The 26,605-nt window shown below is 50.4% G+C and overlaps 2 long non-coding RNA genes across 3 annotated transcripts; one reads left to right on the top strand and one right to left on the bottom strand.

The window, feature by feature from the left end:
• Positions 1–8,477: 8,477 nt before the first annotated feature.
• On the bottom strand, positions 8,478–9,829 carry LOC109277305 (uncharacterized). Its single transcript, XR_002085097.2, has 2 exons — positions 9,435–9,829; positions 8,478–8,920 (listed from the first exon to the last, which is right to left on the bottom strand). It is a non-coding gene; the product is annotated as an uncharacterized LOC109277305 (long non-coding RNA).
• Positions 9,830–12,355: 2,526 nt separating this feature from the next.
• Positions 12,356–19,346, top strand: LOC109277304 (uncharacterized). 2 transcript variants are annotated; one of them, XR_002085094.2, is made up of 4 exons: positions 12,356–13,205; positions 15,958–16,049; positions 17,891–17,942; positions 18,540–19,346. It is a non-coding gene; the product is annotated as an uncharacterized LOC109277304 (long non-coding RNA). The 2 variants fall into 2 exon arrangements; XR_008421587.1 differs by lacking the exon at positions 12,356–13,205 and adding an exon at positions 15,415–15,521 and having other exon boundaries at positions 15,867–16,049.
• The last annotated feature ends 7,259 nt before the right edge of the window (positions 19,347–26,605 follow it).

Raw genomic sequence — 26,605 nt, 5'->3', positions numbered from 1 at the left:
ACAAAAATCACCATCATTTGGGGCACCTGGATGGCTCAGTCAGTTAAGTGTTCAACTCTTGGTCTTGGCTCAGGTCATGATCTCACGGTTCGTGGGTTCAAGGCCTGCATCAGGCTCAGCAGTGAACATGGAGTCTGCTTGGGTTTCTCTCTCTCTCTCTTTCAAAAATAAAATAAATTAAAAAAAAAAGTAAAAGTCACCATCAAAATGGTGATCCTTGCTTTCAGAATAGTCTAAACTTTTTGGTCTGGCATTCAAGGCCCTTCCCAGACAGACCCACTCATGTTTCTAGTTTCATCTCCCAGTACTGACCAGTTAGAGCTCTCTTTCGCAACTACTCTGATTGGCTGATAGCAAGAGTGACATTTCATTCCTTCCTCACTCCTCAGATACCCCTGCTCCATGCTGTCCAACTTGCCCCTATATTTCAAGGATTAGCCCGGAGATGACGGCCTCCCAGATGCCTTCCCAGTCGACATCTCTCCTTTTATAATTTTTTAAATGTTTATTTATTTATTTTGAGAGAAAAAGAGACGATGTGCATAAGCAAGGTAGAGGCAGAGAGAGAGAGAGGGAGAGAGAGAATCCCAAGCAGGCTCCACACCACCAGTGCAGAGCCCGGTTCGGGGCTCGATCCCACGAACCGTGAGACCATGACCTGAACTGAAACCCAGAGTCCGGTGCTTAACTGACTGAGCCCCCCAGGTTCCCCAGACCTCTCCCTCTTTTAAATCAGTGGCTCTCAACCCTGACTGGTTATTAGAACAACCTAGGGAGCTTTAGAAAATTAGATAAGGTGGGGCGTCTGGGTGGCTTAGTCGGTTGGGCGTCCGACTTCCACTTGGGCCATGAGCTCACAGTTCGTGGGTTCGAGCCCCATGTCGGGCCCTGTGGTGGCAGCTTGGAGCCTGGAGCCTGCTTTGGATTCTGTGTCTCCCCTTCTCTCTACCCTTCCCCCCCTCATGCTCGCTGTCTCTAATCAGGCTCTCCAGGGAGAGTGCCTGTTTTCAAAGCTCCCAGCTCATTCTTTTTTTTTTTTTTTTTTTTTTTTAGCATTTATTTACTTTTGAGACAGAGAGAGACAGAGCATGAATGGGGGAGGGTCAGAGAGAGAGAGGGAGACACAGAATCTGAAACAGGCTCCAGACTCTGAGCTGTCAGCACAGAGCCCGACGCGGGGCTCGAACTCACGAACCGTGAGATCATGACCTGAGCCGAAGTCGGCCGCTTAACCAACTGAGCCACCCAGGCGCCCCAACTCCCAGCTCATTCTAACACGCAGCCAGGGATGAGACCGGCTGTTGTGAACAAATATGTATTCCTTCCACCCCCTGCCCCCCTGCCCGGCTACATTGTTATTTAGGACACATTCGAGAGAAACATTAACTCCCTTATTAAGGTGTCCCTTAAAGCACAAGACTCGGCCTTCCTTTCTTTTTCTCCAGTGCAGAGCATAGAGCAGCATCTTGTACGTGAAAACACACAAGTATTTGCTGGAGGGACTGACTTACAGAGCACATCTGCCCAGACAGAACGTGGACGTGAGCCAGTGAGGTGGGTCAGCTCTCAAAGGATGAGAAACCTTGCCAGTGGCTACGATACAGGGAGGAGCTCCTGTGAACAAAAGCCTCCACTTGTCCTGCCTGTTTGGAGCCCCTACTCCGTACAGGCCACGCTGCTGGGTGCCGGCCTGCCTTGGGCAGATACATGTAAGCCTAGGATGAGAACTCATAGTCCGCCGCAGGAAGGTGGCGACTCGTCCCAACCTGGGGTGTACTGCAACTCAGACAAGGGCCCGATGTCATGGGTGCTTGAAGGAGGAAGTCATAGTCTGATCAGGAAGTCTGGGACTACTTCTCCTAAAATAAGCAACAGTTTAACTAGAAAGACCTAGAAAGTTGAACGGCTTACCAATGTATCGGTGAGAAGTGTCCTCAGCTGCAAGCAACAGAATGCTTAACTCACGGTGGTTTAAAAATAATAATAATAATATTATATATATACACATATGTGTATATATATGTATATGTATATGTGTGTATCTATATGTGGGTGTATATATGTATATATATATGTGTGTGTGTATATATATACACATATATATATACACATATATATATACATATATATGTGTGTGTATATATATACACACACATATATATGTATATATATATGTGTGTGTATATATATATATATATATATATATATATGAGACCTACATTATATATTTATAACAACTAAGTCTAGAGTTCGGCACTCAAGATGACACATTAGCTCAACAATGTCAGGGCCGAAGTTTCTGGAATTCTCTTGTCCCTTTAGTCATAGTCACAGGTTGGCTACAGCAGCCCAGGCATTGTGTCCACATGCATGGGAGAAAGATGAAAATAAGAGTGACAGCTGTGTTTGCCCCTTTTCTTGGGAAAGCAAAAACTCCCGGAAACCTCCCCGTGGATTTCCCCTTACGTCTCGTTGGCCAGAACCGGGTCACATGACTCTGTAGCGGCAAGTCTGGGAAAGAGAGGATTTGCCTTTTCCAGCTTCTAGATAGCAAGCCAGGTCGCAGAAGCGGGTAGGAACTGGCTCCTGAGTGAGCCCACGAACAGACAGATCATTTTAGACAGAGCTGCGTTTCCCAAAACAGGGAGCAGGTTGAAAGTAGGTGGGACAGTCTAAAAACGTGGCAGACAATGCGGAGAGACGTTGAAGTGAGATTCCTTGAATTGTTGAATGACACGCTGGAGGGCTTGGAATTTCTTCTATAGAGCCTACGTCACCAGTGATGAAATCAGTAGGTTTGGGGGGAAAGTGGCAGGATGGTGGAGGAACCAAGAAAGAAAAAGATGCCAGACTGTTAACAATCCAGGTAAGCAATGATGAGGGTCTACACTAAAATTTCTTTTTTTTTTTTTTAAACATTTTTATTTATTTTTGAGACAGAGTGAGACAGAGCATGAACGGGGGAGGGGCAGAGAGAGGGAGACACAGAATCGGAAGCAGGCTCCAGGCTCCCAGCCGTCAGCCCAGAGCCCGACGAGGGGCTCGAACTCACGGACCGCGAGATTGTGACCTGAGCTGAAGTCGGACGCTTAACCGACTGAGCCACCCAGGCGCCCCTAAAATTTTTTTTTTAACATTTATTTACTTATTTTGAGAAGAAAGAGACAAAACATGAGCGGAGGAGGAGAGACAAAGAGGGAGACACAGAATCTGAAACAGGCTCCAGGCTCCGAGCCGTCAGCACAGAGCCCGACGCGGGGCTCGAACGCACGGACCGTGAGATCATGACCTGAGCCGAAGTCGGGCCGCTTAACCGACTGAGCCACTCAGGCGCCCCTACACTAAAATTTCTTTTAGCTTAGCTGCTGGGGGAAGAGTTGGCAGGTTGGCCGACCGGCCAGGGATCTGATGAAAACATCTGCCCAAACTTTATCGTTAGGTGAAACGTGGCATACGACGGATTCCACCTCGTGAAAGTCTCTTGCGTGTGTTTCTTGGAAGGAAGAGGTAGGAGCGCTGCTCTGGTGGAAAGTGTCAGACAAGTCTGGCTTGAGGGGAAGACAGGGAATTTGTCTACTGGCAAAATCTGAAGCACAAGGGAACAGATATGCTGTCCTTAATGTTGCTTCATTCTCAGGAAGGATCCCTCCACAGGATGGCTAAGATTACCCTCCATCCACCCTCATTGCATCCAGGTTGACAAAGGCAATCTCAGAACAAGGTCTCCCGCGAGTTCTGTGGTAACCCCATCATGGGAACCACAGGCTACGTGCCTATCCTTTGAGGCGTGGAGGCAACTTGCTCAAATCATAACAATTGAACAGGATCATCACGGAACGTGGCGGACGATTCCCCAAAGTGCAGCCACGCACTATTCTTTCTCTGCTGCATCCAAATGAGGGCATGAGGGCAAGGAGAGAAAGCCCCAGCCGGAAACACCAGCTTCTTCCTGGCAATCTTGATCTTGCAGGCAACTTACACAATGGTTGGGCACTGCATCTGTTGACTTATGGTTCATGTGGTTTTGGTGGACACATACCTGGCGAGCCCTTTATTCTGCTCGGGAACCTGGCACTTCCCCCTCGTGTCCCCATCTGCCCACGGGAGATAAGAGCCAGCGAAAAAGGTTGCCCAAATGAGCAAGCCGGACCCGCCACCCAGAATTTCTTTACCGTTCTGTGACTCCGGGGCCATGACGCTGAGGACGGCTGGCTATTACGCCCTGCTCCTCGCACTGTGACCTTTGGGACTCCCTGTACATGTCAGGCTCCCCCCGCTTCACAGGCTCCTCGAGGTGCAGAGAATCCCTGTCTGCCTGGTGCTCCAAACGGCCCAACCTCTGCCAGCACAGGCAAGCAAGAAGCTAGAAACATCCTGAGGTCCACACCTGGATCGGGACTCCCTAAATATCCCACCACTGCCACCATCTGCAGTCTCGACACCCAAGCGGGAAAACTGCCACTTTCCTCCAGCTGGCTTCCCTTCGCTGTTGTTCAGCCTCAGATCTGACCAGAGGCTGGCACAGCTAGGAAAACCCCTGGGGACAACGAGTTCAGGTCCTTCCCGGTATAGATGGTGCGAGCTTCATGTTCACCCTCCTCCACCTGCAGGGAGACAGTGGAGGAGGAGGGAGCACATATTTGACCTTGACTAAGCCCTGGGCCTCCTGGACTGGTTGGACCTGCTGCTCGGCTGGATGCCCTTCTTCCCTTTGTCACAGGTGGACGGGTACTCCCCCCACCGCCCCATCCCTCCCCCAGGCCCCGGGCTTGGTACTTGGATTTCTACCCACATATTCCTCTTGAGGACCTCTCGCAGGGTGAAATGAGATGTTAATATTCTCGTCAACAATTTCATTATCAACAATGCATCATAACAGCCACTCCCATGTACACGTCCCATATTGCCGAGAGGAACATCCGTCCAAGTTCACAGACCTAGTGAGTTGTCAGAAGTGAACTCCGAGGGGTGGCCTCAGGCTGTGACAGGCAGCAGGGGAAGCCAGGGTTTTTTGATTCCCCTTCTCTCTTCTGACACCACACGCACAGCTCCTCCGATTCCTGGCCGTCGGCTGTATCCAGTTTTCTTAATTGGAAAACACTCTATTTTTTGTTTGTTCACAAGTATTTTTTTTTTTATTTTCTAAATAATCGACTTTTGCTTTTTCCTTAGTTTCTTCCTTTTGATTTCCTTAAGTTTATGTTTTGTAGCTAAGTGTTCTCAGTGTTCTTTCCTTAACGATCTATCATTTCAGTGTTGACTTTCTCTCTGACCCAAGAGTTAGACCCAAGAGTCAGACCCAAGAGTCTGACCCAAGAGGGTTCTAACCTTTCCAGGTGGTTAGCCTTTTGTCATTAAGTACTAGCGTTCTGTTTGTTTGTTTTCGTTTGGGATGGTGGGTTGAGGTGTGGGTGGGCAGGCTATTTGCCTTTGGGAATGTTTAGGAGAAACTTGTTTATTTGACCCGAATTGACGGACACCAGCTGTGTGCGGGTATTATGTTCAACTGCATAGGAAACAGAGGTAGGTCAGAATCAAGTCCACGCTACTTGCTTTACCTTCTAGTGCTTTTGGTTTTCTTTTCATTGTTGTTTTTTAAACTGCGATATAATTGACATGAAACACTGTATTACTTTTAGGTATAAACACGATGAGTGGATATATGTATATATTACAAAATGATCACCACAATAGTTTAGTTAATACCCATCATGTACACATTTTCTTCCTTGTGATGAGGACTTTTAAGATCTACTCTCTTCACAATGCTCACATATATAATTACTAGAACATTAATGACTAGTTTTTATTGCATTGCAGCTAGATATTATGGCCTGTATCATTTCTACTTTTGAACTGTATGGAGATTAAAACATTTTTTTTAATGTTTTTATTTTTGAGACAGAGCGAGACAGAGCATGAGCAGGGGAGGGGCAGAGAGAGAGGGAGACACGGAATCCAAAGTGGGCTCTGGGCGCTGAGCTGTCAGCACAGAGCCTGACGCGGGGCTCGAACTCATGGACTGTGAGATCATGACCTGAGCCGAAGTCGGACGCTCAACCAACTGAGCCGCCCAGGCACCCCGAACTGTATGGAGATTTTAAAAAGAATATATACTCTCTGTAAAAGTCAATCGAGAGCTCTTAAAACTATAAAACTCTTGAGAAGAAAACGGGAGAAAAGCTTCCTGACATGGGATTTGCCAATGATTTCTTGGAGATGACACCAAAAGCATGGGCAATGAAAAAAAAAAAGAAACTGGACTTGTTCAACATTAAAAACTTCTGTGTTTCAAAGGGTACATACCAACAGAATGAAAGGCAACCTACAGAATGGGAGAAAATATTTGTAAAGCATACATCTGATACGGGATTAATATCTGGAATATGTAACAACTCTTGTAACTCAACAACAAAACCCAAACAATCCAACTCAAAAATGGGCAAAGGACTTGAATCGACATTTCTCCACAGAAGCTACACAAATGGCCAATAAGCCCACGAAAAGATGCTCAGCACCACTAACCAGGGAAATGCAAATCAAAACCACGAAGAGACACCACTTCACATCCAATAGGATGGCGATTATAAAAAAAATATAGAAAATAACAAGTGTAGATGCGGATATACACAAACTGGAGTCCTTGCGCATTGCTGGTGGGGATACGAAATGGTACAACGGCTGTGGACGACAGTATGGTATGGTGGTTCCTGAAAAAATTAAATATGGAATGGTCCATATAATCCAGCCATCCCACCTCTGGGTGTCTACCCAGAACTGAACGCAGGGATTTGAAAATATATTCGTACACCATGTTCATAGCAGCGTTATTCACAGTAGCCCAAAGGAAGAAACAACCCAAGTGTCCATCAAAGAATGAGCAGATAAACAAAATGTGGTATGTACCTAAAATGGAATATTATTTAGCCTTTAAAAGGAAGGAAGCTCTGACATAAGCCACAATATGGATGAGCTTTGGGAACGCTGCGGAAGTGAGATAAGTCAGTTATAAAAGGAAAGATACTGTATGATCCACTTATACGAGGTACCATGAGTAGTCAAATTCAGAGACAGAAATTAGGATGGGGGTTGCCTGGGGCCAGGAGGAGGGGGAATGGGGAAGTAGTGTTTAATGGACGCAGAGTTTTAGTTTTGGAGGATGAAAAGTTCTGGAGATGGATGGTGCTGATGGTTCCAAAACAGTGTGAACATGCTTAATGTCACTGAACCCTACATTTAAAAATGGCTAAAACGCTAAAGTTTACGTTATGTGTATTTTACCACAATCAAAAAGTAAATATAGAGCTCTTGGGGCGCCCAGGGGGGGTGGTGCTCAGTTGGTTGAGCATCCGACTTCAGCTCAGGTCATGATCTCACAGTTCTTGAGTTCGAGCCCCGCCTCGGGCTCTGTGCTGACGGCTCAGAGCCTGGAGCCTGCTTCGGATTCTGTGTCTCCCTTTCTCTCTGCCCCTCCCCGGTCACACTATAGAGCTCTTAAAGCAACTTAATTTCTTTTTTAAAGTTTATTTATTTATTTCGAGAGAGACGGACAGAGAGAATCCCAAGCAGGCTCTGCATAGTTAGCGCAGAGCTGGACATGGGGTACCTCTCAAGTTAATTTCTTTATAATTTTCCACGTCACCTTTTTTTTTTTTTTTAACATTTATTTATTTTTGAGAGAGAGAGAGCACGAGCGGGGGAGAGGGAGTCACAGAATACGAAGCAGGCTCCAGGCTCTGAGCTGTCGGCACAGAGCCCAAGGTGGGGCTCCAACTCATGAGCCATGAGATCATGACCTGAGACGAAGTTGGACACTTAACCAACTGAGCCACCCAGGCGCCCCCATCTAGGTCACCTTTTGCCTATGAGATATGACCAAGAGAGAGGGAGTTAAAGTTCCTAAAATTAATGTGATATTTACAATTTTTCCTGTTCTTTCGACAGTTTTTACTTCAAGTAAGTTGACATCACGCTATTCAAGACCTCAGGTTTTGTGGCTGTTATTTCTTCCTGTTTTTAAAAAATGTTATTTATTTGTGACAGAGAGAGAGAGAGAGTGCACGTGTGCGAGAGGGGACAGAGGATCTCTGCACTGACAGCAGAGAGCCCCGTGAGGGGCTCACACCCACTAACAGTGAGGTCATGTCCTGAGCCAAAGTGGAGGCTTAACCAACTGAGCCACCCAGACGCCCCTCTTCCTTTTTTAAATAAATGCAAAATAAACCTTGTGTCCATTTAGGCTTTTCACCTTGAATGCTACTTTGTATGCCAGATTTATCCCCCCGTTTTCTTTTTTGGCTTGTATTTCATTCATTCCTTCTTTGGGAACCACTGCCCCTACTGTGTACTTCTAGGTGCCGAGGGCATAGTGGGGAACAAACTAGACCAAATCGTTTACCCTTCTGAATTTACGTTCTAGTGCAGGGGAAAACGGAGTAAAAAAAAAAAAAAAGATCAGTATGAAAATACAGTCTAAGTGTGTTTGATCTTTTCTTTTTAAAATGTCCTCCACATGCCCAGGCGGACGGGCAGCAGCAACATAAGGTGGGAATCTCTTAGAAACTTGGGGACCCGTCCTGAGCCCGCTGAATGTGCATTTGGGTTGCAGCAAGATGCCCAGGTGATTCAACATTCAGGTTTGAGAAGCACTGCGTAGACCCTACCGAGGGCTAGGGTTTTAGGGACATTAGGCAGCGAGGGGGTCCGGGAGGCCTCGCTGGGAACGAGTCCTTTGCGGCAGAGGACGTGAGCTCTGCAGACATCGGCAGGAAGAAGCTGCAAGGAATGCGAGGGCCCGCGGGCACCCGAGCTGCTGAAGGAGCATCCGGTCACAGCCGAGGCACCCTCGAGGTCTTTATTCCGGGCCCCTTGTTTTGGGTGTGTCCTCGGGCGCGGGTTCTGGCGCTGCAATTGGAGCGGGCTGCCCCCCGCCCCCCTCCCCATCAGACTGGCCCGGGCGCCCCCCTCCCCCCATCAGCCTGGCCCCGGGATTCAAGAAGCACCCAGCTCTGTGCTTCCTCGGGGGCACTCGCGAGTGAAGAGCGATCTGCCACTCCACCCAAAGCTCCCAGGGCTTTCCTTTGCGAATGCAGATTCTCCCCTGCCAGCAACCAGGCTTGTAGCAGAAGAAATCGCACCGCAACCCTTTGAACTTACTCCTTTCCCTTGGTTTCCTCACCCTCAACGTCCCTGCTTAAACTCCGCCTCTCACCCCAGCATCTCCCCCGTTTTCCCATGCCCTACCATCGAAACGCTTAGAAGAATAGACCAGGCAAGTGGATCTGAGACCGAGATCGGGGCTGATGGAGACAATCACCCGTGCTTCAACGTGTGCTCGGCTTTCCGAACAAGAGGACGGTGGAGCGCGGCCCGGATCTGGTCTGACCCGACCAGGCTCCGCCGCCCAGTCTGGGACCTTGGGCGAATTCCTTTACCTCTCCAAGCTTTAATTTCCTCCCCCGTGAAAGGAGATAATAACACCATCTTCCCCGGGTTGTTCCGCGGCCCAAGTGAGAGCATTCCTAGGAAAGCGTTTTGTAAGTCATAAAGTGCTCAAACGCACGTGACCAACTGCAGCCCCCCGGTTACAGCTCCAGGACTCCTGTCGCGCCCCCACTCCGCCCCGCCCCGCCCCGCCCTCCGGTTTCTGCAGCGCCGGACTTGCCCTAGAGCACGGTTACTGCACACACTGTCCTGGATTCCGCGTCTGGGGCCACAGGTTTCCCGGGGGAGGAACGGCCGGATGCGGAGGAGAGGACTGATTGGCTGCGGGGGAGGTGGGCCGAGCGGTGACGCGCGGCGCCGGGAGACTGCGCCGCGGGGTGCGCGGGGGGCCGGGGCCGGGGCCGGGGCGGGGCGGGAAGGGCGCGGCGGCACCGAGGGCGGGGTGGGAGAAGGGGGGCCGGGCGGCAGGGGGAGGAGCAGGGGAGGAAAGGGGAGGGGGCGGGGGGAAGAGGGGGAGGGGGAAGAGGGAGGAGGGGGGGACAGGGGACAGGGGTGGGGTGGGGAGGGGAGAGGGGCGGAGGCCTGGTCTCAGCCGGCGTGGCTGCGTCCCTCTTCCCGTGGAAGACGGTGGCTCTGGAGAACCATTACTGCCCCATCAGGGGACGGGACGGGGCGGCGCGGGAGGGGGCCGTCCTGGGCCGTCTAGGGCCCTCGGGGCCAGGCGTACCGGCGCCCGCTCAGCCTTGGCTCTGGCACCGTCGCCGCGCCCGGGAGGTTTCCGGTCACAGCACGTTTCTGGGCTTTTCGCTGCTTCCCAGGCCGTTCTCCAGCCGCCGCCCTTCCCTCCCTTAGCTGCTGGAACCTGCGCCCGAGGGGAGGGACGTCGGGGTCGTGTCCCTGGTGCTTGCTGGAGGGGTGGGGGGCACCCAGCGACCCACACACCTACTGTGCGCTCTGTGCGGTGCGGGTGAGTGGGATGGAGAGTGGAATACAGGCAACCAGGAGGACCCGGAGAGAGGGGCGGCTATGGGGAGTCGTTGAGGGGGCCTGAGCATGGAGGTGTGAGCTCCAGGGCAGAGGAGGCGTGGGCCCTGGGGGCGATCTAGCCTCTGGCGGTGGAGACGTGGGCGCCCCAGGCAGAAGGAGTGATGAGATGGAGGCAGGGACACGGGCTTGCTGGGGTCAAGGACTGGAGGAGTGGGAGGACGCCCGGAGGTTCCAGGCTAGTCCACCCTGCGGAGTCCGACCGGTGCAAGGCGACGCTCCCATGCCGGGCAACGTCACCCGGCCAAGGTAGCCTTTCTGAGCCGTGGGGTCTTCGTGAGTAGGCGGGACAATAGCTCACTGTTGTAAGGGTTTGTGATCTATGTGAATGGCACTGTTGTGGTTTTCCCAGCATCCCACTACTTAACACACTTAGTCTTTTTCCCTTCTGGAAGGAGATGGAAGTTGATTTGTGGGGCTTCTCTGGATACTGGGAACACAGATAAGAGCCGAATAGAGTCCGACAGAATGGCTAAGAGGCCTCGGAATAGGTGCCCGACCTAGGTGGCCATCTGTTTCTGGGATGCACAGCCCCCTGCAGCCTCCCTCTACGTTAAGGCCAGGGTCTCAACTTGTTTATTCTTTTTAGAAGATTCTGAAACATCACAACAGAGGGAACTTACTGATACCGACTGCATCAGCACGGACACACGCACAAAGACACGCATTGGAGGGCATTATCTCTCTCATAGGTACACAGACCCGCCCAGGTTGTCCCCAGCCAGAATTCCTTGATTTGCAACTCCATGTTGGGTCTGGGGTTCTCGCTTGAATGGTGGAAACCTAACAGGGTCTGGGAGGTGGGACCCCAGAAATGCCCCAGTAGAGCCCTAGGCAAAACTTCTGGTTCCAGCTACGTCCCTTGTCTGTGATGCAGCACAGAGCAGAGATACGTGCTCCGAGCCACACAGCCTGTAGTTTGGACTGTGTGCGATCTTGGCCCTGATGAGTCACTGAAACGTTGAGAGTACCCTGGTAAATCATTTCCATGACTCAGTTTTTCCACCTATAAATTAGGAGTAAGGATACTGGCCGTATTGCTTCCCTTAAGGGAGGTGCAGTCTTAAATGGCGCCTCCCACGCTAAGGCAGTTGTTGGATGGGACTCCCATCTTTATGGGATGCAGTGGGTGCCGCCTTCCAGTGAGATCAGTGCCCTGGCATGGCTGAGGCAACACGGAGGGGAGCCTGGAAAAGCCTGGCAGGGAGGGTGGTACCTCCCCGAAGAGAAGGGAGGAGGAAGGCTGGAGAGGTGTGGCCGATTTGGGGGGGAGAGGCATTGTGACACTGGGGTTCCCCCAGTGCCCTCTTCCCTGGGGCAGAGCAAGGCTGTGTGAGTGCCCGGATGCTGGCCAGGACAGGTGACACTTCTCTTTGCAATACCCTTGGATCCTGATTTAGGAAGTAGTTTGACTGATGGCACGGTGTGGGGCCGAGCCATGTTCTGGGCACGTAGGTGTATGCCTTCCTTCCTGAGTGCAGCGGTCAGCCAAACCCTCCTGAGCCTAGCCCCTGCCTCCTTTCCTTCTCCAGGTGGGCCCTGCTTTGACAAAAGGCTCAATCTTTCTGTGGTTGTGGTTGTTTATTTATGTATTTTTGCGAGGGGGGGGATGGGCAGACAGAGAAAGATAATCCCCAGCAGACTCTGCACGGTCAGCGCGGAGCCCGATGCAGGGCTTGAACTCACAAACCGTGAGACCACGACTTCAGCCCAAATCAAGAGTCAGACGCTCAGTGACTGAGCCACCCAGGCGCCCCGAAAGGCTCGTTCTGGGAGGTCTTCCATAGTGTTTTACAAAATGCCAGGCCGGTTGGGTTTTGCTGATGTCAGCTTTTCACTGCCGCTGAAGCATCCCAGTGAACCCTTTGTCCTCTCAGCGCGATGCTGCCCCGCTCCTCAGCAAAGCTCATTTATTTGTTTTCACCCCCTGCTATCCGCGCCTAGAATGTTCTCCCCGCTCTCCGTCGGTCCTCTTGCAGGCCTCGCGCACGCCTCACCATTTTCAGTGCCTCCCCGACAGCTGCAGCCTTGTTCAGAGCGTTCAGAGCCCCTCCACACACGTCTGTGTGCTCGGGAGTGGCCTGCCCTTGTTTTATGTCAATGAATTTTAATTTTTCCTCCCCGGTGGAGATGCCACCAGATACGTCTTTGCCTTCCTACGGCACCCGGAGCGAGCCGAACGTGTCTTGGGCTCTCACTAGTCACTTGCGGGTGCCACCGGTAGATTGCACATCTGTCCTCCCCTTCTGCGTCTTTCCAGGGTAACAACTTCCTACCCCCCAAAACCTAGTGACTTCAAGCCGGCCGTTTGTGCGTGAACGGGCCATCTGCGTGGGGCTCAGAGGGGGGCATTTTGCCGCCTGGGGTCGCTTGTGAGGTGGCGGTCAGATGGGAGCCTATCGGGGAGGGTCCGCGGTGGCCTCACTCGCGTGGCTCGGTGGGTGCCGGCTCTCAGCTGGAGCCCCTCGGTTCTCCACGGAGCCCTCCACGTTTCCGTGGGCCAGGCCGGCTCTTAGCCGCACGGCTCCTTGGTTCTGAGTAGCCTTTCTCGCCAAGGCCCAGGAGGCACTTCTGCATTCTGCGGACTAAAAAAGTCACGGGGCCTCTGGAGGGTCATGGGCACCATCTTTTGATAAGAGTGGCGAAAGTCACACTGCAAAAAAGGCACGCGGGATGCGAGGGATTGTTGTGGCTGTTTCACTAGCTCATCCAGAGAGGTAGGTCTTTTATTTATTTATTTTTAAATGTTTTTATTTTTAGAGACAGAGAGAGGGAGAGCAGGGGAGGGGCAGAGAGAGAGAGGGAGAGAGAGAAAATCCCAACAGGCTCTGGGCTGTCAGCGCAGAGCCTGATGCAGGGCTCGAACCCACGGCCTATGAGATCATGACCTGAGCCAAAATCAAGAGCTGGTGACTGAGCCATCCAGGCGTCCCCAAGGGAGGCATGTCTTTTGGGAATGTCATTGCGCCATAGCCCGAGAGGGCCCACTTCCCTTTACGTGACACGCCCCCCCCCCCATACTCCCACCCTCTTAGCTCCCCAGACCCGCCTCCCCTCCAGCACCACGGCCTGGGGACCAGGTGGACCGGATGCGAAGCCTGAGCCAGAGGTTTGTGATTCTGCCAGGATTCTGTGGGGAGCGCACAGGGGTGGAGAGAGGGAGGCCCCCCAGGAGATGAGGGGAAGAAGAGAGAGCCCAGAGGGGCCACTGACACCCACCTGGAGAGGGTCGGTGCCGACCGACGTGGTCCAGAAAAAAAGTTAGCGACCGTGGGGTGCCATCCTGTGGTCTCTGTGTCAGACTAGGACTGCTTTCTTTCTGGCCGTGGAGTTTACCTTCCGGCTTTCCATCCACTAGGGGCACAGGTGCAACAGATATCGCCGTAGATGTTAAAAAATTTCACTCTAATGGAAAATCCAGAAGGGCTGTGTGTTTACATGGTGACTTGAGACTTTTCAGGTAGAAAAAAACCCACGGTCTCTCATCCCGATACTTCCCTGAGAATCAGAGAGTGAAACTGGTAGGTGCCGCTGGGTGATTCCAAGCCCCCTCTGCTAGTGGAAAGGGTGCTTCCGGGCGAGGGCAGCCCCTCAGCGTCACTGCAGGGTCCCCAGCACGTTTAGTCCTTCGCTGCTTCTGCGGCGTTCTGGGCCTGAGCCCCTCCGGCCTCAGCCCTCATGTGGGAAGGGGCCAGACCCCTCTAGGGGGCCAGACTCAGCTCAGCTATCCCTGGAGGCAGATCTGGAGCAGCCCAGGAAGTTGGATAGCACAGAGGGCTGGGAACTTTGCTTTCCTTGGCACAGTGCCCTCAGTTTCGGTGACTGAGCGGCACGTGAACTCCAGAGGATGAACCGGTTGAAAATATTTGTGCAAAACATGTGTCCACCTCGGCCGGAAGGAACCCGCGCTCCTAGGGCAAACGGCTGGAGCGAGGAGAGGACAAGAGGAGCCTACAATATTCTGTTGTTATGAAGACGTGCTCAAAGATCGATGGGGACATTTCTAAAGACATAGAGGCTAGCTTAAGGGGGCTCCCACCCCCAGCCCGCCTCCCCAGGCCAGAATGAACTGTCGTCCTACAGAAGAGTGAACTAACAACTCCGAGTAGACGTGGAGAGCTTGGTTTCTAGACCTGGGTTTGAATCTTGCCTCTAACTAGTTAGGTGACCTTGGATATGGTCATTCATCTTAAAAAAAAAAAAAAAAGTCAATGGGGCGCCTGGGTGGCTCAGTCGGTTGAGTGTCCGACTTCAGCTCAGGTCATGATCTCACAGTTCGTGGGTTCAGGCCCCGTGTCTGGCTCTTTGCTGACAGCTCGGAGCCTGGAGTCTGCTTTGGATTCTACTCCTCCCCGCTCTCTCTCTCTCTGCCCCTCCCCTGCTCATGCTCTGTCTCTGTCTCTCTCTCTCTCTCTCTCTCTCTCAAAAATAAAATAAAAACATAAAAAAAAATTTTTAAATGTCAAAGACCTACAGAAAAGTTGCAAGTAAAACAAAAAAAATTCCTTTGTTCCCCCTGCTGAGCCCTCAAGAGTAAGTTGCTGGCCTGGCTACATCGTGCCCCAGTGCCTTAGCATGTATTTCCCACCAATAAGAACCTTCTACTTGTGTAGGACGCAGCCATCAAAATCAGGACGTGGACATTAATACCGCCATACCTGGAGAGCTATCATTCGTTCCAATAACGTTCTTTATAGCAAAGGATCTCACCGAGGGTCACACGTTGCATTTGGCTCGACGTGAACTTGTTCTTCAGCCTTGACCTGCGTAACCCTGCTTCACGCTGCTGTGCATTACACGTCAGTTGTTTTGTGGACTGTCCTCAGTTTGGGCTTGTCTAAGGTTTCCTCTTGATTGGATTCGGTCTATGAGTCTTTGGCAGGAACATCACAGAAGTGACTGCGTTGTGTTCACGCACACAACGTGCGCCTGTCGGGCCTGTCGGGCCCGTTCCCCGATTCCACTTGGAACCATTACTGGAATGATTGCTCTTGCCATTTGATGAAGCCCATGTCTGCCAAGCTCTCTCCACTGTAAAGTCACTTTTTTCCATTGCAATTATTGCACGTTTTGTGGGGAAGTCCTTTGAAACCTGTTTTTCGGGGCGCCTGGGTGGCTCAGTCGGTTAAGCGTCCGACTTCAGCTCAGGTCATGATCTCGAAGTCTGTGAGTTCGAGCCCCTCGTCGGGCTCTGGGCTGATGGCTCAGAGCCTGGAGCCTGTTTCAGATTCTGTATCTCCCTCTCTTTCTGCCCCTCCCCCGTTCATGCTCTGTCTCTCTCTGTCCCAAAAATAAATAAACGTTAAAAAAAAAAAAGAAAAAAAAAAAAGAAACCTGTTTTTCATGCACCTTTAGTTCACTTGTCTATTTATTTACAGGGGTGTGGCATCACGGATCCCTGTGCTGTTCCGTGGGTTGTCATCCATGTTTGTTGTGTTTTATTTTGACACTCAAATTGTCCTCCGTCAGGCCTCTTGGAGCTGGCTGCTGCGTCCTTTTGGAACGTCCCCATCAATCTTTGAGCACTTTCCTGCACGAAGAATATGCGAATATTCTAGGTGGTTTGTATCTTCTCTCGGCCATTTGTCCCCGTAGTTGCTGGTTCTTTTTAGCAGAGAATGAATTCAGAAACTGAGATTTGGGGGGTAGGTATGCTTGTTACGGGTGGGGCGTTGTGGCCCCCAGGCCCTCTCAGCGGACAGAGCTAAGGATGTACATCAAGATATGTTCGTACGTCTACATCTATACATATACATCATCTATTTCTGTGTCTGCCTGTAGTGTTGCAAACAGTGACCTCATACCAAGACCCCAGTGGCGATCTAGACCCACAGGATCCGTCCTAGTGCCCTCCCTTTACTTTTTTGACTCTTTTGCCCAACAGAGGGACATCTGGCTTGCATGGTCTGTAATACGAGTACTTAACCTCCGCTTCTGGTAACGAGTCTCCCACCACCGCTGGATCCCTCCTCTGTAGGGAAGCCGTCCTCACCTGGCTTGGGCTCCAGCACCCCACAGCCCCTTCCGCACCCTGCTCAGGATCTCATACCCCATGCTGTCCCCCCACAACTTCTGCATGGGCTCCCTCCTCCATCTGCTCTGGTTCTGACATCTCGCGCTGGGGCACCCCGTTCAGGGCCTAATACCCCACACCGAGTCACCCCCTGACCCAAGAAGCCCTTCTACCCTCCTGCAGACAGGCTTTGCATCTGCTCAGGGTGAAGAAGGGGCTCTGGCACCCCAGTCTAGACCCCTTGCCACCCTCTGTGTGGACACCTACCTTTCTAGGACTCGGCCGGTGGTGTTCGGACTGAGTTATTCAGGAAGAGACAGAGCCACGTGTTAAATCTTAGGCCTCGGATTGCTCATCAGTAAAATGAGCGTAATAATGGTTCCCATGGAATATGGGCGGGGGAGAGAGAACCACATGAGATCACATATGTGAGGTGCTTCCTCGGCCCGATGCCTGGCACAGGGTGGATGTTCACTGTCAATGCCATCATTCTTACCGCACGTTAACGTTCCCGATTTTACTATATCACTTGGTGGGCACGTGGTAGAGACCTACTGGAGAGAAGGCAGGAGGAGTGGGTGCAAATGGCACGTGTGCCAAGAGAGGACCCATGCCTCTTTTTTTTTTTGTTTTTAATTAGGCTTCGTGCCCAGTGCAGAGCCGGACACGGGGCTTGAACTCACAACCCCGAGATCAAAACCTCAGTTGACCATTGTTGCACTATCTGCTAACTAACTTCGGTGTAAATTTTTTAAACATGCTTATTTATTTCTGAGACAGAAAGAGACAGCGCATGAGTGGAGGAGGGGCAGACAGAGAAGGAGACACAGAATCCAAAGCAGGCTCCAGGCTCTGAGCTAATCGCACAGAGCCCGACGTGGGGCTCCACCTCAAAGACCGTGAGATCGTGACCTGAGCCGAGGTCGGACACTCAACCGACTGAGCCACCCAGGCACTCCAACTTGGATGTAAATAAAAAAAAATAAATTAAAAAAAAAAAAAAAACACCTGAGGTGAGATCAAGAGTTGGACCCTTAACTGACTAAATCAACCAGGCACCCTGCCCTCCCCACCTCCCTTTGCCTCTTTCTTAATAGAATAAAGACACTCATTATATCAACTAACTTAAAATACAGGAGTAGGGGGAAAAACTGGGAGGAAACATTTTAATATGTTAAGTGATTATCTTTTTTGGTGGGATTGCGTGACTTAACATTGGCGTGTGCGTTGGTCAAAACGCATTCAATAAATATTATTCAAACTTAGAAAAACTATTCAGAAGGATCCTGGTTAACTACAGCATAATTTATTGAAAAGTGCTCTCAGCCCGAGTGGTTGGTTGTGGGGTTTTTTGTTTTGTTTTGTTTTTGTTTTTCTTCTGCCTGGTAGGTTCTAGAGATTCAGATCCTGGTGCTTCCATTTCCCAGCTAGATGACCATGGGTAAGTTAGTTAACTTCTCTTTGCCTTTGCTTTTTTTGTTTTGCAGAGCAAAGAATCTTACAGTGCCTAATTCAGGGGTATTTATCAGTTAAATGAGATATTGCTTACAGAGCACCTGCCACGGAGTAAGCCCACAAATATGTTAGCTATTGATGTTGTTATTATTTCATGGGAAGGAATGCGGTGAGTGGTTCCCCAGAGGAGAGAATTCCTTCTGTGACTCGTCTCAGCTATGCCTCCCCTTGAGTTCGTGGCTTGTGACTAACTCAGAGACTTCAGGCAGCTGGGCCTCCCGTGGGGCAACAAGTGGTGGCAAGGGTGACAAAGCCAGTCTGGGGAAGTGTTTGCTTCACTTCCTGGAAGGGATCCAAAGAGATCAGTTCCTTCACAGACTCAGCAGCCTGGTGGTAAGACACCGTGAGTGCCACCTACAGGACAACGATGTAGCTCCGTCTGAGTTGGTGTCTAGTGTGGTGGGAATCACTCATTCATTCATTCATTCATTTGGCTGTTAGTTCCATATATATATATATATATATATATATTTTTTTTTTTTTTTTTTTTTTTTGAAGTAGGCTGTTTGTTTGTTTTTTGAAGCAGGCTTCACACCCAGCACTGAGCCCAAGATGAGGCTTGAATTCACAACCCTGAGATCAAGACCGGAGCTGAGACCAAGAGTCAGATGCTTAACCGACGGAGCCACCCGGGTGCCCCATCGCATATGTTAATTAAATGCTTGCTATGTGTCAGGCTCTGTTATAGGCAATGGGATACAGCCATTAAAACACAGCTACTTAAAAAAATTTATTGCAAAATTAAAAATGCAATTAATAAGGGACAGAAATATCTGTACACTCATGTTTGTGACCGCGTTGTTCACAATAACCCAAAAGGTGGGAGCAACCCAGGTATCTGCTGATGGACGAATGGATGACCAGAATGTATGTACATGCAAAAGAATATGATTCCGCCTTAAAAAGGAAGGGAATTCTGGCATATGCTACAATATGGACAAGCCTGGAAGACATTGTACTAAGTGACATAAGCCAGTCACAAAAGGACAAATACCGCGTGATTCATTTGAGACACCCTAGAGTAGCCACTTTCAGAGACAGCAGAATGGTGGTTGCCAGAGGCTGAGGGATGCGGGGAGCGGTGGAGGGTTAGTGTTTACTGCGGACCGAGTTTCAATTCGGAATGATGAAAAAAGCTCTGAAGATGGACGGTGGGGATGGCCGCACAACAAAGAGACGGCGTGCTTAGTGCCACTGAACTGGACAGGTAAAAATGGTGACAATGCAAGCCTTATGTTGTATATATTTTACCACGGTTTTTTCAAATGTGACAAAATAACGACAACACCTGTAGATAGTGGAATAAAGCACAGAAATCAAGTTCATGACAGCATTTACCTAACAGGTTTAGCTTTCACAAATTGTTTTCTTTTAAAACGTTTTGAACACGGGGCTCCTGGGGTGGCTCAGTTGGTTGAGCGTCTGACTCTCGGTTTTGGCTTAGGTTGGGGCCTCACAGTTTGTGGGATCGAGCCCTGCATCAGGCTCTGTGCTGACAGTGAAGGGTCTGCTTAGGATATTCTCTCTCTCTCTCTCAAGATAAGTAAATAAATTAAAATAAATAAAACTAAAAAATAAAACTTTTTGAGCAAGCACTTCACTGCACAAGATGTATGGATAATAAATAAGATGTGAAAAGATGCTCAACATCATCAGTCATTAGAAAAATGTAACATAAAACCATAATAAGACACGATTACATAACTAAATGGCTAAAATTAGGGGCGCCTGCATGGCTCAGTCAATTGAGCAGCCAACCTTGACTCAGGTCATGATCTCGAGGTCCATGGGTTCGAGCCCTGCATTGGGATCTGTGCTGATGGCTCAGAGCCTGGAGCCTGCTTCGGATTCTGTGTCTCCCTCTCTCTGCCCTTCCCCTGCTCATGCTCTGTCTTTCTGTCTCAAAAATAAACATAAAAAAAATAAAATTAAAATAAAATTAAAAAAAAAATAAAATTAAAGAGGTTGACCATACCCAGTGTTGATGAGGATGGAACTCTCATACACTCCCGGTGAGAATGTTAAAATGGCACAACCACTTTGGAAACCAGTTTGGCACTTTGCTTAAAAAGTTAGACATATACTGCTATCTGATGCAGCCAGATTTACCTGGGAGAAATGAAAGCATATGTTCATACAAACAGGAAAAAATACAAATGTCCATCAACAATAAAAGGATAAAGGCTCCTGGGTGGCTCACTCGGTTTAATGTCTGACTTGCTCAGGTCATGATCTTATGATCCGTGAGTTTGAGCCTCGCATCGGTCTCTGTGCTGATGGCTCAGAGCCTGGAGCCTGCTTCCGATTCTGTGTCTCCCTCTCTGCCCCTCCCCCCTGCTCATGCTCTGTCTCTCTCTCTCTCAAAAATAAATAAACATTAAAAATATATTAAAACAAGGGGCGCCTGGGTGGCTCAGTCAGTTAAGCATCCGACTTTGGCTCAGGTCATGATTTTGTGGTTTGTGAGTTCAAGCCCCGCGTTGGGCTCTGTGCTGACAGCTCAGAGCCTGGAGCCTGCTTCCGATTCTGTGTCTCCCTCTCTCTCTGCCCCTCCCCTGCTCATGCTCCGTCTCTCTCTGTCTCAAAAATAAATAAAACATTAAAAAAGTTTTAAAAATATATATTAAAACAATAAATGGATAAACAAACTGATATGCTGACAGTAGAATACTACTCAACAATAAGAGAAAAAGGATGAACGATTGCTACTACATGGATGAATCTCAAAATAATTAGGCTGGGGGGAAAAAAAGTCAGGCAAAAAAGAGTATATACCATATGATTACATTTATATAAAATTCTAGAAAATGTTAGCTAATATATGATGACAGAGAACCAATCAGTGGTTGCCTGCAAATGAGAGACAAGTCAGGGAGGGCCGAAAGAAGACACACAAGGGGACACAGGGAAATTTGGGGGGGAGAGACAAATCCTTTTTCTTAATTGTGGTGATTCTTTTATGGGTGTGTACACTTACATATGCACAGCCTATGACATGTCGATTGTACATTAGTAAAGCTGTTAAAGCCAAAATTGAAACAAAGGCAATGCACAGAAACAATCCAGTAAGCAAAGGGCAGGAAAACCATAGGGGTCCCCAGGGACACAAGGTGGGGCTGTGCGTGCTGGTGGTGGCGGTCAGGTGGGGCTTCAGAGAAGCTAGCTGAGAATGAATATGTGTTGTCAGGCAAAATGCGGGAGAGGGGAGGGTCTTTCCTATGGTGGACGAAATGTGTGGGAAGACTCACAGGCCCCAAAGAGCCGGGGGCTGGAACTCTGTGTGGCTGGAACTCAGGGCACGGGGCGGTAGAGAGAGGGCCAGAGAGAGCAGCCGAGACCAGCTACGGATGTGGATTTTCTCCCGAGGTCAGTGGAGACGGACTACAGGCAACCAGGGGGTTATCGTGTGCGCGGTCTAGAAAGACGTTCTGGCTGCAACCTGAGAGGTGAGCTGGAGGGGAGTGGAGGGCAGGCAGGAGTCTGGGAGTTGGGTGAGGACATTTAACTGGTGGGGGGAGTGGCCCAAGACAAGAGCAGTTGGGATATACTACTTCGTGGCACATTTTCAGGACCCTGGAGAGTTAGGACCTTTGATGTCAGCTTTACAGAAGAGCAAACGGCGACTTGAAGGACCGAGGCTCCGAGTGGCTGGTGATGCTGTGAGATGCAGAGAGGCCCAAGATTTGGCCCTGATGTTTAGCTGTCTGTGAAGCAGCTGAGAGAATGTGGCAGCTGGGAGAGAGGCCAGTGGGGAGAACCCCGTTGATCTGGTGGTGAAATCCTGCCCACCAGGCATCTGCCTTACAGTGGTTGCCGTGGAAACATTAGATGTAGACCAAGAAGCAACTAGTCAGCCCCTCTTGTTAAAGATGATGACAAGGACAAGACGGGGAAGTGATTTGCTGACTTTCCTACTGGCAGCAGAGTAAAATACAGAACATGAAATGGACTACTTTAGCCATTTTCAGTGTAAGGTTCCGGGACCGTATCTACATTCATAATATTGTGCAGAAGCCATCACCCCGCATCTCCAGGAAGTCCTCATCATTCTGAACTGAAACTCTGTACCCACCACAGTAACCCCCTTCCCTCCCCAGACCCTGGTAATTACTATTCTACTTTGTCGCTATGAATTTGATTAGATACATGGGATCATGCATACATACATAGTGGAATCATGCAATATTTGCCTTTTTGTGACTGGCTTATGTCACTCAGCACGATGTCTTCAAGGCTCATCCGTGTTGCGGCATGTGACAACATTGCCTTCCTTTTTCAAGCCGAACAATACTCCATGGTCTGTACCTTCCACATTTTGTGTCTCCATCCATCTGTTGGTGGACATTGGGTTGCTTCTACCTTGTCGTTACTGTAAATAATGCCGCTGTAAACGCAGGTATACTGGAAACCTTTGTAGATATGGATTATTGGTATTTAGTGAAGAAGACAGACTTTGGCTGGTGAGTTTCAGGTAAAAGGGAAGGAAAATGGGGGGAGAGAAATATTTTCCCTGGAAGTCAACTATAAGTACTCCTTGTGCCTAAATACTTTTGGACTTATTCTAGGCAATGTTCCCCTTGGCTGTCATCCTGAATATGGTCCGTTAAGCCTGCAAGTGTGTCCAGCTCTAGTTAGAAGAACAGGTGTAGGAGAACGCCTTTCATCAGGGCACAGATTTGGCTTGGGACACTTCTCCCGGGGGGGTTCTCTGGTCTTCTAGGAAAACCACCAAAAGGCCAGCTGGCCTGTTCCACCAGGCTCCGTGATGGCAGGATCATGTCTGTTCTGTCTGTTTTATTAACTAGTGAATCTCCAGCACCTCGAACACTGCCTGGCACTCAAAACTTTGTCAAATGAATGTGTCTTCCGCTGATCAGACCTGCTGTGCGCTCCTGGGGAAGTCGTATCTCAGGAAAAGAAGAGGTCGCTGGACTAGAGGCAGACTCAGGAGCTTACCCAGGCTCTGATGCTGCCTGACGTGTGATGTGGCCTTGGCTTGTCCTTTGTACTTCCCGGCTTCTCATCGCTCGGCTGGTGGAAACGACAACCTGCTTGGGCTGACCTCACCAGGTGTCATGAGCAGTGAGGGGCTCATGTGAATGAAAGCGTTGTGCAAATGAATGCCATGATTGTGTCAAATCCTGGCCCCTCTTCTGTCCTGCATTGACAACTAACCTTCACCTGTGGGCACCTCTCATGTCTTGGCACCTCCCCACAAGCAGCACCCACTCCCAGCCTCCTTTTCTCATTGTATCTCTATTTTCTCGGTCTTTTGTGCCTGCAAATCGAGTCATGTCTAGCTCCTCCCTCTCTCTGGCACCCCCTTCTCCTGCCCCAAGTCTCGGAGTCTCGAGTGGAGTCTCGAGTCGAGTCTCGACTCTCGAGCCGCTACTTCTTTTCCCTCCTGGCCCTGGTTTGCACTGCCGCCCTCCTCCTCAGGAGTCCCTCCCTCCAGTCTGACCACTGCCAAAGCTTTGACCGTCTTCTGCCTCTTGACTTTTCTGCTGCCGGCAAGAACCTCCAACGTGGAGCTCTGATTTCATCGTGCCTCTGCTTAAAAACAACTAATGATGCTGAGACGCACAAGGATGCCCCCTATCAAAAGCACAGAGGGGCGCCTGGGTGATTTTGGCTCAGGTCGTGATCTCACAGTTCATGAGTTCGAGCCCCGTACCAGGCTCTGTGCTGAGAGCGCAGAGCCTGCTTGGGATTTTCACTCTGCTCATTCTCTCTGCCCCTCCCCTGTTTGCACGCTCTCTCTCTCTCTCTCTCCAAATAAATAACCAAAAAGTTTTTTTTTAAAGGACACAGAAAATAACAAGTGCTGGCGAGGCTGTGGAGAAATCGGAACCCTCATGCACTTACAAATGTAAAATGCCACTATAGAAAGCAGTATGGTGGTTCCTCAAAAATTAAAAATGGAGTTACCATACGATGCAGCAATCCTGCTTCTGGGTGTGTCCCCAAAAGGACTGAAAGCAGGGACTCAAAGAGATATTGGCACACCCATGTTCATAGCAGCACTATTCCCAATACTCAAGAGGCAGAAGGAACGCAAGTGTTTATCAACAGGTGAATAGATCAACAAGAGGTAATGAATACTTATCATGGAATGTGATTCAGCCTTGAGAAGGAAGGATATCCTGTCACATGTTACAACACGGATGAATCTTAAAGACCTTATGTTGGGGCGCCTGGGTGGCTCAGTGGGTTAGGCGTCGGACGTTGGCTCAGATCGTGATCTCACGGTTCATGGGTTCGAGCCCCACATCGGGCTCTGTGCTGACGGCTCAGAGCCTGGAGTCTGCTTCGGATTCTGTGTCTCCCTCTCTCTCCGCCCTCCCCCCCCACTCATGTTTTCTCTCTCTCTCTCTGTCTCTCAAAAATAAATAAATAAATTACAGAAGCAATATCATGTTAAGTGAAGTAAGCCAGTCCCCCACCCCCCAAAATAAAAACAAATACTGTAGGATTCCACTTAAATGAGGTGCCTGGAACAGTCAGAGATTTACAGAGACAGGAGGTAGAATGGGAGTTACCTGGCACACGGGGGAGGGAGGAGAGAGGGTTTGTTGTTTACCGGGTTCAGAGTTTCCCATTTGCAAGGTGAAACACTTCTGGAGATCTGCTTCACAGCAAAGTGAACATACTTAACACTCCTGAACGGTCCACTTAAAAACGGTTCAGAGGCTCAATTTGACATCCTGTGCTTTTCACCACAATGTTTAAAAATGACTGCAGGGTGAATGGGCTAAATCTGTCTTCTGCACCCTGGCCCTTCCGGGCCGTCCCCACGTCTGTTCTCTCGCTTCCCTAACCTGGGCAGGCCCTAAACATCCTGGCCTCTCTGTCTCTGTGAGCCCCGCTCCCTCTGGCCGGAACATTGAATTTCACTCCTCCCCACGCTGGTGAAATCCTGTGCTTCAGCCACCCACTTCAAGTGCTCCACTGTGCTATTTCTGCGGTTCGTCCACACTGTGGCCACTGGCCACGCAGCTCTGGGCGTGGAGGGGTTTCCATTCCTTCCTTTGCGCCCCGCACGAGACTGAATTCCCCAGGGCGGCGAGGATGCACCTGCTGCGGCTCCCAGCGCCATCCCGTCCAGCCAGCCGTAGGGGGCAGCTGGTTAGGGGAGGGGTGCGCTCCTGGCTTCCCCATGCGGCCCTTTCTGGACGCTCCTTCCCTGTCTGTCTGGGTCTTGTGTGCTGCCTTCATCCCCTTTCTGGGGCCCGAGCTGGCGGAGGGCGAAGCCTGGATTCTCTTCTTTGCCCGGCCCAAGGCGCCTCGCACAGGGCCCGGCTGGGAGGGGCTGCACGAACGTTCGATGGTTACAAAACCGGGCGAGAATCCACCGCCCCTGGATCTGTTGCCTCGCTCCCTGACGGGAGGCTGAAAAGAAATGGACGGGGCTCCTCTTTCTCCCGCCCTCTGTGGATTGTAGGCTCCCGAGTCACAGCCGCTTCAGCATTTCTTTGTGTCGCCGCCGCAAGTGCGGCTGCCAAGGCTGCCGAGAAAACAGGACGGAGGAGGTGCCTCGAGCATCTCAGAGGATTGTACTTGTTGCCTCCAGAGCGACCAGCCAGAGGCCTTTTCATTAGACCAGACGTGTTGGCTCCGGGCTGGCCGGGCTTCCTGTCACTGATGGAGTCTGTTTAACATCTCAGCTGGATCTGGCTGAGCTGGAGATCCCGGGGAACGGGGCCGGTCCGCCGTGGCGGATCTGCACATGAGCATCTTGGATGTGGCCTGGCAGCTTCTCTCGGAGTCTGCCTTCTCCTCGGAAGCTCATCGGCGGGGCGTGGGGGTGGGGTTGTTGGTTCTTCCCATCACCGAAGAGAAACCAGACCTCCCCTGCACAGAGGAACGGGCTGAGTTAGGTCTGGGTTTTTCTGGAATCGTGCGGACGATCATTGTTTTCTTCACTGGAGTGGAGATTAAGTGCTCCATGCAGCTGTGAAACACGATGTAAGTTTTATATCTTTGTCAAGCCTTTTAAAGGGAAATTCACTAATCTTGAAACTCCTCTGGGCAGCCCCTTGCTCTTATCTTTGTGCTACATGAGCTGCGGGGAAACGGAGAGGCAAGATGTTCCAGCTGGGAACACAGTCTTCTATTTCTGAGCAACATCAGTCACTGACTTTAGGCAGAAGCCACCTGTGTGGGCAGCGTCTGGAAACCTCCCCGAGGTCCTCTGTGGCGGGGAGCGGATCTCCACATAACCATTTCTTATCTTCCAGTCTGCTGGCACTTTGGCCTTGTTGCTGGTTCCTGATCGTCAGTTCCCACTTTGAACTGAGACTTTCGTATTAATCACGCCTTTTTATTTTCTGACGCTTTGCCATCTGAGGCCTTGCTGATGCTGGAGGGACTGCTCCTCCCAGGGCTGGTCAGTTTCCAGAGCCAGCGCTTTTCATGTGCAGCCCCACCAATCCAGTGAGTCCACACCCCAACCATTTCCTGAATCAGGCTCTCACATTCCCGATCACTAGCTACCTGCCCTAATCACCCCGGGGCCAGGTACCGGACAACTGGGGACAGTTCCTATGACCCAGAGCCCACCCCAAATTTTCAGCCTAGCCACTCCTGAAC

This window comes from Panthera pardus, unplaced genomic scaffold (genome assembly GCF_024362965.1).
Source record: "Panthera pardus isolate Hobbes unplaced genomic scaffold, ASM2436296v1 HiC_scaffold_13, whole genome shotgun sequence".
NCBI lineage: Eukaryota > Metazoa > Chordata > Mammalia > Carnivora > Felidae > Panthera > Panthera pardus.
This window is presented reverse-complemented; position numbering and strand designations above follow the sequence as displayed.